The following is a 9,309-nucleotide window of genomic DNA, read 5'->3' on the forward strand; positions in this document are numbered from 1 at the left end:
AGCAGCAAGGGAAAAACAACAAATAACACACAAGGGGATTCCCATAAGGATAACAGCTGATCTTTCAATAGAAACTCTTCAGGCCGGAAGGGAACGGCAGGACATACTTAATGTCATGAAAGAGAAAAACCTACAGCCCAGATTACTGTACCCAGCAAGGATATCATTCAAATATGAAGGAGAAATCAAAAGCTTTACAGACAAGCAAAAGCTGAGAGAATTCATCACCACCAAACCAGCTCTCCAACAAATGCTAAAGGATCTTCTCTAGACAGGAAACACAGAAAAGGTGTATAAACTCAAACCCAAAACAACAAAGTAAATGGTGATGAGATCATACTTATAAATAATTACCTTAAATGAAAATAGGTTGAATGCCCCAACCAAAAGACAAAGACTGGCTGAATGGATACAAAAACAAGACCCCTATATATGCTGTCTACAAGAGATCCATATCAAAACAAGGGACACATACAGACTGAAAGTGAAGGGCTGGAAAAAGATATTCCATGCAAATAGAGACCAAGAGAAAGCAGGAGTAGCAATACTCATATCAGATAAAATAGACTTTGAAACAAAGGCTGTGAAAGGAGACAAACAAGGACACTACATAATGATCAAAGGATCAATCCAAGAAGAAGATATAACAATTATAAATATATATGCACCCAAAAAGGAGCAGAGCAATATTTAAGGCAAATGCTAACAAGTATGAAAGGGGAAATTAACAATAACCCAATAATAGTGGGAGACTTTAATACCCCGCTCATACCTATGGATAGAACAACTAAACTGAAAATTAGCAAGGAAACACTAGTTTTAAATGATACAATGGACCAGTTAGACCTAATTGGTATCTATAGGACATTTCACCCGCAAACAATGAATTTCACCTTTTTCTCAAGTGCACATGGAACGTTCTCCAGGATAGATCACATCCTGGGCCATAAATCTAGCCTTGGTAAATTCCAAAAAAATTGAAATCATTCCATGCATCTTTTCTGATCACAATGTGGTAAGATTAGATATTAATTATAGGGAAAAAAACTATTAAAAATTCCAACATACAGAGGCTAAACAATATGCTTCTGAATAACCAACAAATCACAGAAGAAATTAAAAGAAAAGAAATCAAAATATGCGTAGAAACAAATGACAATGAAAACAAAACAACCCAAAACATATGGGATTCAGTTAAAGCAGTGTTTGCTCCTTCGAAGAAAAGCTATGACAAACTTTTGGCAGTGGATTAAAAAGCAGAACCTTTTCATGAAGATGGCGTGCCTTTTTATGAAGATGGCACTGAAGGTGAAGAAGGAAGCCCCGGCCCCTCGTAAAGCTGAAGCCAAAGCGAAGACTTTGAAGGCCAAGAAAGCAGTGTTGAAAGGTGTCCACAGCCACTAAAAAGAAAAAAAAAAATATATATATATCCATATGTCACCCACCTTTTGGTGGCCCAAAACACTGCGGCTCAGGAGGCAGCCCTAATATTCTCAAATGAACACCCCTAGGAGAAACAAACTTGACCACTGTGCCATCATCAAATTCCCCCTCATCACCAAGTCAGCCATGGATAAAATAGGAGATAACAACACATTGGTATTCATTTTGGCTGTCAAGGCCAACAAGCACCAAATTAAACAGGCTGTGAAGAAGCTCTATGACACTGACATGGCTAAAGTCAATACCATGATCAGGCCTGACGGAAAGAAGAAGACATATGTTCAACTGGCTCTTGACTATGATGCTTTGGATGTTGCCAATAAAATTGGGATCATCTAAACTGAGTCCAGCTGACTAATTCCAAATATAAAAGTTTTCACTATTAAAAAAAAAAAAAAAAAAAAAAAGGCAGAGACATCAGTTCGCCACAAACGTCCATATAAGTCAAAGCTATGGTTTTTCCAACTAGTCATGTACAGATGTGAGAGTTAGAGTATAAAGAAGGATGAACACTGAAGAACTGATGCTTTTGAATTGTGCTGGAGAAGATGCTTGAGAATCCTTTGAACAGCAAGGAGATCAAACCAGGCAATCCTAAAGGAAATCAACCCTAAATATTCATGGAAGGACTGATGCTGAAGCTCAAGGTCCAATACTTTGGCCACCTGAATGGAAAAGCTGACTCATTGGAAAAGACCCCAATGCTGGGAAAGATTAAGGGCATGGGGAGAATGGGGTGACAGAGGATGAGATAGTTGGATGGCATCACTGATTCAATGACCATGAGTTTGAGCAAACTCTAGGAGATAGTGAAGGACAGGGAAGCCTGGTGTGCTGTAGTGCATGGGGTCACAAAGAGTTGGACATGACTTAATGACTGTAGACAACAACATTAATAGAAGAAGGGAGAAAAACACATGATCATCTCAGCAGATGCAGAAAATAGTTTTGGCATAATTTAACACCATTTCATCATGAAGACATTGGATAAACAAGGAATCATAGGAAACTTCCTGAATTTTTAATGAGTTCCTATGAAAAATCCACAGATAATATCAGATGTAATGGTGAAAGATTGAATGCTTACCCCCTAGTATCAAAAACAAGACGAGGATATCCACTTTTACCACTTCTATTCGAAAGTGTTCTTGAGGTCCTAGTCATGGAAAATAGGGAAATAGAATTTCATATTGAAAATAAATTTGAAAAAAATCTTTACTTGAAAATGACATGACTTTGTACGTAGATAATCCTTGCTGCTGTTGCTTCTGCTAAGTCACTTCAGTCGTGTCCGACTCTGTATGACCCCATAGACGGCAGCCCACCAGGCTCCCCAGTCCCTGGGATTCTCCAGGCAAGAACACTGGAGTGGGTTGCCATTTCCTTCTCCAATGCATGAAGGTGAAAAGTGAAAGTGAAGTCGCTCAGTCGTGTCCAACTCTTAGCGACCCCATGGACTGAGGCCCACCAGGCTCCTCCATCCATGGGATTTTCCAGGCAAAAGTGCTGGAGTGGGGTGCCATTGCCTTCTCCGAGATAATCCTTAGAATCATTAAAAACAATTAGAACTAATACAGAATTTTAGCAAGGTTGCAAGATTCATGATTAATATAGAAAAATCAAGTGTGTTTCTATACAGTAAGAAACAAACCAAAATTAAAACTGACAGAACAGTTGCATTTGCAAGGTATATAACGAATTAAAATTAAAAAAAAGAAGTGAAAGACATATACCTGGAAACCATGAAGCATCATTGAAGAAATTAAAGATATAAATAATTTGAAAGATATCCTGTGTTCATGGTTTGGAATACTTAACATTTTTAGGATGGCAATACTCCCCAAATTGATCTACAGATTCAGTGCAATCCTTATCAGAATCACAATTGCCTCTGCTACAGAATCTGACAAGCTGACCCTCATATTCACATGGAAACTCAAGGAATTCACAACAGCCAAATGATCTTGAAAACAGACAACAAAGTTGACGGATTTACGTTTACTGATTTCAAAACTTACTACAAAGCTGCAGTAATCAAGACAGTGTGGTACTGGCATAAGGACAAACATATATATCAGCTGAGTAGAATAGACAGTATAGAAATAAACCCATTTATCTATGGTCAATGATTTTCACTAAGGATATCAAGACAATTCAAAACAGAAAGAATAGTCTTTTCAACAAACGGCCTTGAAGCAACTGGTAATCTGCATGCATAAAAATAAAACTGACAAAAAACAACAAAATTCTGTAAAGCAATTACCCTTCAATAAAAAAATAAATTAAAAATAAAACTGAACCCCTAACTCATATAATTTATAAAAATTAAAGATGTAAATATAAGAGCTAAAGGTATAAGATTCTTAGTAGAAGACATAGGTGTGAATCAGCATGCCCTTAGATTATGCAGTGTTTTTATAAAGATATGAAAAAAGCTGGACACAACTGAGCAACTAAGCGCACGCACCAAAAGTACAATAGCAAAGGAAAAAATAGATTAATTGGACAACATCAAAATTTTTTAAAAAGTGCATGTCATTGGACATCATCAAGAAAGTGCATGGCCAATCTGTAGAATGAGTGAAAATATTTGTCAATCAGATATCTGATAATGAACCTACTTATAATCCATATTATATAAAGAACTCTTACAACTTAATAAAAAGACAAAAAACTTCAAAAAATGGGAAAATTATCTGAATAAATATTTCTTCAAAGAAGATAGACAATACACTCATGAAACTCGATTCAACATCATTATATATGAGGGAAATTGAAGTAAAAATTGCAATGAGATACCACTTATCCACTAGAATGGCTATAAGAAAAGAAACAGATAACAGCAAGTGTGGCTGACCATATGGAGAAATTAGAACCCTTATATACTGCTGGTGCTAACATAAAATCATGCAGCCACGTTTAAAAACAACCTGACAATTCATCAAATGATTAAAGATAGGGTTAAGATCTGAGCTGCAAATTCCACACCTGGATGTATACTCAAGGAAAATGAAAACATGTTCGTGCAAAAATTTGTACAGGAATGTCCATAGAAGTGTTATTCATAAGAGTCAAAATTTAGAAACAATTCAAATGTCCAGCAACTGATGAATAGATAAAGGGTAAATGGTATGAATTCATAATAAAAAAAAAACAAATAAAAATACCAAATGCATGAAAAAAACTTATTCACAAATATAGGTGAAAAAAATTAAAGTTTTAATTAATGGCTTTAAATCAGCCTGGTCAGAGATCATTAGGGGCTTAATAACAGGATTATAAACATGGTCTTGAATTTCAATATTTGGGTTGGTGACTTGAATGAAGGCATAAGAAATAAGACTTCTCAAAATTAACAGATTAGCAAAAGCTGGTTGAAATGGATATTACCAAATTATGTTTGATAAGCAAAAAATCAATATGCTTCAATGACGTTTCACTGTTAATATAATCCATGTAAAGGAAATAAATTTTAGTCCTGGACTTAGATGAGAATGTCAACTCTATTCATGGAGTATGAAGCAGGACTGGCTTCGTAGCCTTCTACATGACAAAGACCTAGAAGATTTTGTTCATTATAAGCACAATATTCTGCTTTAGTGACATGTAAATGTAAAAACAAACCACACATGGACACAGAAATTTGCATGAGTTTAGGATATTTTATTAATGTCTAGTGTTCTAAATATGTCACAGAAAAAATAATGTCACAACACTTTACACTGATGAATAGATAAAGGGTAAATGGTATGAATTCATAACCAAAAACCAAATAAAAATATCAAATGCATGAAAAAAACTTATTCACAAATATAAGTGAAAAAAATTGAAGTCAAAATCACATTAAAAAATTAAAATTAAATTTTAAATTAAATATTAAATTAAATATTATTAAATATTAAATTAAAATTAAAGGTCAAATCACATCTATATTATGTTCAGCTCTAGGTATCATATTTTAAGACTAACACTGACAAACTGGAATGTATCTAAGGTTGGCAACAAGAGTGGTAGAGCATATGGAAATGGATCAGAGAAGGAATGGTTGTGGAGACTGAAGATATTCAGGCCAGGATAGAAAACAGAGGGAATATAGTACTTGTCTCCAAATATTTGAACAAATTTCATGTGGAAAATGGATTACATTTATTTTGTGCGGTTGCAGAGGGAAGAACTAAAACCAACAAGTAGAAGTTTCATGATCTATTTTGGCTTAGTACAAGGAAAACTTTCTATTAAGGCTGTTTAATAATGAATGATGTGTGTGACCTCATAAGTTCCATTTCACTGGAATTTTAAAACAGAGGCTATAAACCTATCCTGCATTGGACAGTTGGTCTGAAATATGGAAAACAGTGGTTCTCAAACTTCAGAATGAAAAAAAAAAAATCAATTGACTATGGTGGGAGTCTCAGGGATGGAGCCTGAATTCATATTCTCTTAATACCACAAGTGATTCTGGTATAAATGATTCACAGGTCCACTTTCAAATAGTAATATGTGGAATTCTTTGTTTCTTCTGAAGTGAAAAGAAGACACTGGCTAAATAGAGAGATTAACAGAATTTTAGCCATTTCTGAAATTTTCTGTTACTATAAAATGTTTTTAAATTACTAATCTGGTAATATCAATCTAACTCATGAAAAATGATACAACTGGAGGAATAAATTTCATTTGTGTTCATTAAAGACCAGAAAAGTATACAACACATTGTGTGCAACTTTTAAATGATATTCATTCTTGTTTTGTTTGCTTGTATGAGGGGCAGGAGTAGGATGACACTTTAATTGGCAACAGCGATCAACAGGAACTGAGTATGTTGTTTAATGTCCTGAAAGCCCTCAATCTATTTTAAACCTTTAACATATTCTAGAGATGTTCTTTTTTTTTTTTTAAAGGCCTTTGGCATACCTTCATTCTTTGAATTATTATAGAACAAATAACTACTGGCAGGTAAATTATTCAGAAGAAATTAAGTGTTACCAGAGAATTTTAAAAGACCTTTCGGTTTTCCTTCCTCTAAATTTGCAAAAGAAAAGCAACTAAGGAAGTGGAAATGAAACTTGAATACTAATATATTACTTATTCTCATGCTATTTGGAAAAATTCATTCTTTGTATTTCCTTGCATGTTCTTTCTCACCATCATTAGATCTCAAATCAAGGGAAAAATAATTTCCCCCAGTGTATGCAGAAAACTACTTGATTAACATCAAGGAGAAAAAATTGTCAAAAATGAAGTTAGTTTTGTCTTTCTGTGCATATAATTATTTGAGTACTTAGCATCACTATTTTTGTCTGTGTTTATTTTTTTACTAGTTAAAAATAAGAAGCATTTATCAGGAGTCCTCTTCCATCTACTTCCAAAGGGACTCACCTGTCTAAAACCATTGGAGCCAATTTTCTCAATGCCTGTGTGGTGTCCCAATTTCTCAGATTTCTGGAAAGTGCTAGATGATTTCTAATACAGTAAATAAATGTTAGTTATTCCTGAAGGCATTATCCCCAGGGGAATGACACATGGGCAGAAATTTTGACTCTGTGATAAGTCAATGAAAGAGAAAATTTTGAGCAAGGAGACCCTAGTGTTTCTCCTCAAATTAGACTGTATACCAATTTGCCCCTACTGAGTTACTCCATTGATTGGTTTGATGAATCAGGCCTTTTAGTGTGAACACATTTTTTAGGTATATGTCCTTCCCTTGCTCAGCTCCTTGGCACCTGGCTTTGGTGAGAGTAGTTTTGTGACTGTAAGAAAGTGGCATGTGTGCTCAGTCATGTCCAGCTTTTTGCGACCCCGTGGACTGTAGCCCACCAGGCTCCTCTGTCCATGGGATTTCCCAGGCAAGTATATTGGAGTGGGTTGCCATTTCCTACACCAAAGAAAGTGTCATAAATTGTCTCAAACCCTAAATACTTGCAATGACTCTTGTTTGCTTACTCACCAAAGAATGCCTTCCCCAAGAGCATAAAAGAGAATATTGGCTCAAAGCCCACAACTGCATGATCTTTTGTCAAACGATTTTGGGTCACTGAATTAATGTAGCATCTGAAGCTGGACACTTCCTCCAAAGCCATCAACATTTCAAAAAAGGATAAGTCTATCCCCAAAGCAGAGCAACTAAAGAGTTGCAAGAGAAAATCCCTACCCAAGAGAATGATATAGAATGTGTCATTTTTTTTTTTTTTTGCATGATCTTTATAGGGTGATCAAGAGGCTTTCATTGTAGTGAATACATTTGCTCACTCAGTTTTGGAGAGTCGCCCTTCATTTATTCTTTCCCTTTGGAAGTACTTTCGAGTGCAAATTACTGCTATCAGAAGCCTTGAACTGAGAGGCTATTATTCTCCTTGCTCAGATTAAATTAATTTTGAACAGTTTAATGCAGCATGTCCGAGCTGCAAGTCCAAGTGGTGTCAAATCTATTTCTCTGCTTTTTTAAGCTGGACCTTCAAGGGCAGTATGATTCATGGTGAATGTGTTCTTCTAATGTCTTGCTAAGCGTTATTATTTTCTTTCATTTGCAAGTCATGAGGCTACAAATGTTAACCATTCTCCTCCTAACATTGTGTAAAGAATGCATGATTTAAGCCAGGCTGATTTTCCAAAAGGGAGCTTATTACATTTACTTGCTTTACAAATGAAATAAAGAAAAAGTACTCTGGATCAAAGCAAGAAGTTTAAAAAGCTAATGAAACATTAGGAAGAGAACTGGTTTGAGAAACACTGCGACATCATCACTATTGTGTTAAAAAGGAATTATCTTGATCTAGGCCTACGTAATAAAATAAAGGAGTTTTAATGACGGGCTATATAATTCTGTTTGTGTTTTGCAGAGTTGCAAAAAAAAAAAAAAAAAAGATTGTAAATCTACTTATCTTCTCTCTTCTAGTTCAGGCAATCTACTGTCTCTCCAGTATTCATTCAATCTAAAGTGTCATTGAAATGTGTAATAAAGTTTTCTATGTTACTGTAGAGCAGTCAAAAGAATGCCAGTCAACTAATGACAGAATAGAAGATGTGCTTTAAGCAGTTAGAGGTTTCAAAAACCTATCCACCTTGTGTCTATGTAAACTACTTAAACTGTACAGTCCAGGACAGTCTTTTCTACAGCTCTAATTACTAGTTCTATGGATTAAGCGAATTAATGACTTTAACATTCTGGAAGGAAGATTGATGAAAATACTATATTGCAATCTTCCTTTGGGGCAGAGAAGAAGCAAAGATCAAGAGTATTATCCTTTCAAAAGCTGGATAAGCACACTGCTCTTGTCATACTACTTATTTTTAAAACAGATGAAATAGACTTACATAAACCTATTGACTTTAGAAATGAAAAAATTTTACTCACAGTCAAAAGATAAACATGGTAATAATATAATTTTATGACAACATTGCTAAGAGCATTTGATACTTTTATCTTTAGTCTATGTAAAAACACAAGACTCTGTAACTTATAAAAACTTATTTGGGATTCAGGTACCACATTTGAAGAAAGAGGCTAAAGTGTCGAATAGCATGCAGAAAAGCACCCAAAAAACCTACAAGAGATGGAGGGAGGGACAGACAAGGAGAACTAGAGGGCCTGTCACATGAGTACAGACTAAGATGACTAAAATTTCATCTTTAAACTCAGAGGCTGAAATCTAAGTCTGTAAGATAATAAGGGGACACGTTGAATATATATGAATTTGTTAACCCTATATTAGAATATCAGAGTTAATGGGCCTCATTGAAGTTAGAAGACAATAACACCTTACCTGCCTCCTGAGAAACCTGTATGCAGGTCAAGAAGCAACAGTTACAACCAGGCATGGAACAATAGACTGGTTCCAAATTGGGAAAGGAGTACATCAAGGCTGTATA

General features: G+C 35.1%; 1 pseudogene; it reads left to right on the forward strand.

The window, feature by feature from the left end:
* Positions 1 to 1,290: 1,290 nt before the first annotated feature.
* Positions 1,291 to 1,782, forward strand: LOC102398243 (annotated as a pseudogene).
* The last annotated feature ends 7,527 nt before the right edge of the window (positions 1,783 to 9,309 follow it).

The sequence above is a fragment of the Bubalus bubalis genome, chromosome X (genome assembly GCF_019923935.1).
Source record: "Bubalus bubalis isolate 160015118507 breed Murrah chromosome X, NDDB_SH_1, whole genome shotgun sequence".
NCBI classification, from domain to species: Eukaryota; Metazoa; Chordata; class Mammalia; order Artiodactyla; family Bovidae; genus Bubalus; species Bubalus bubalis.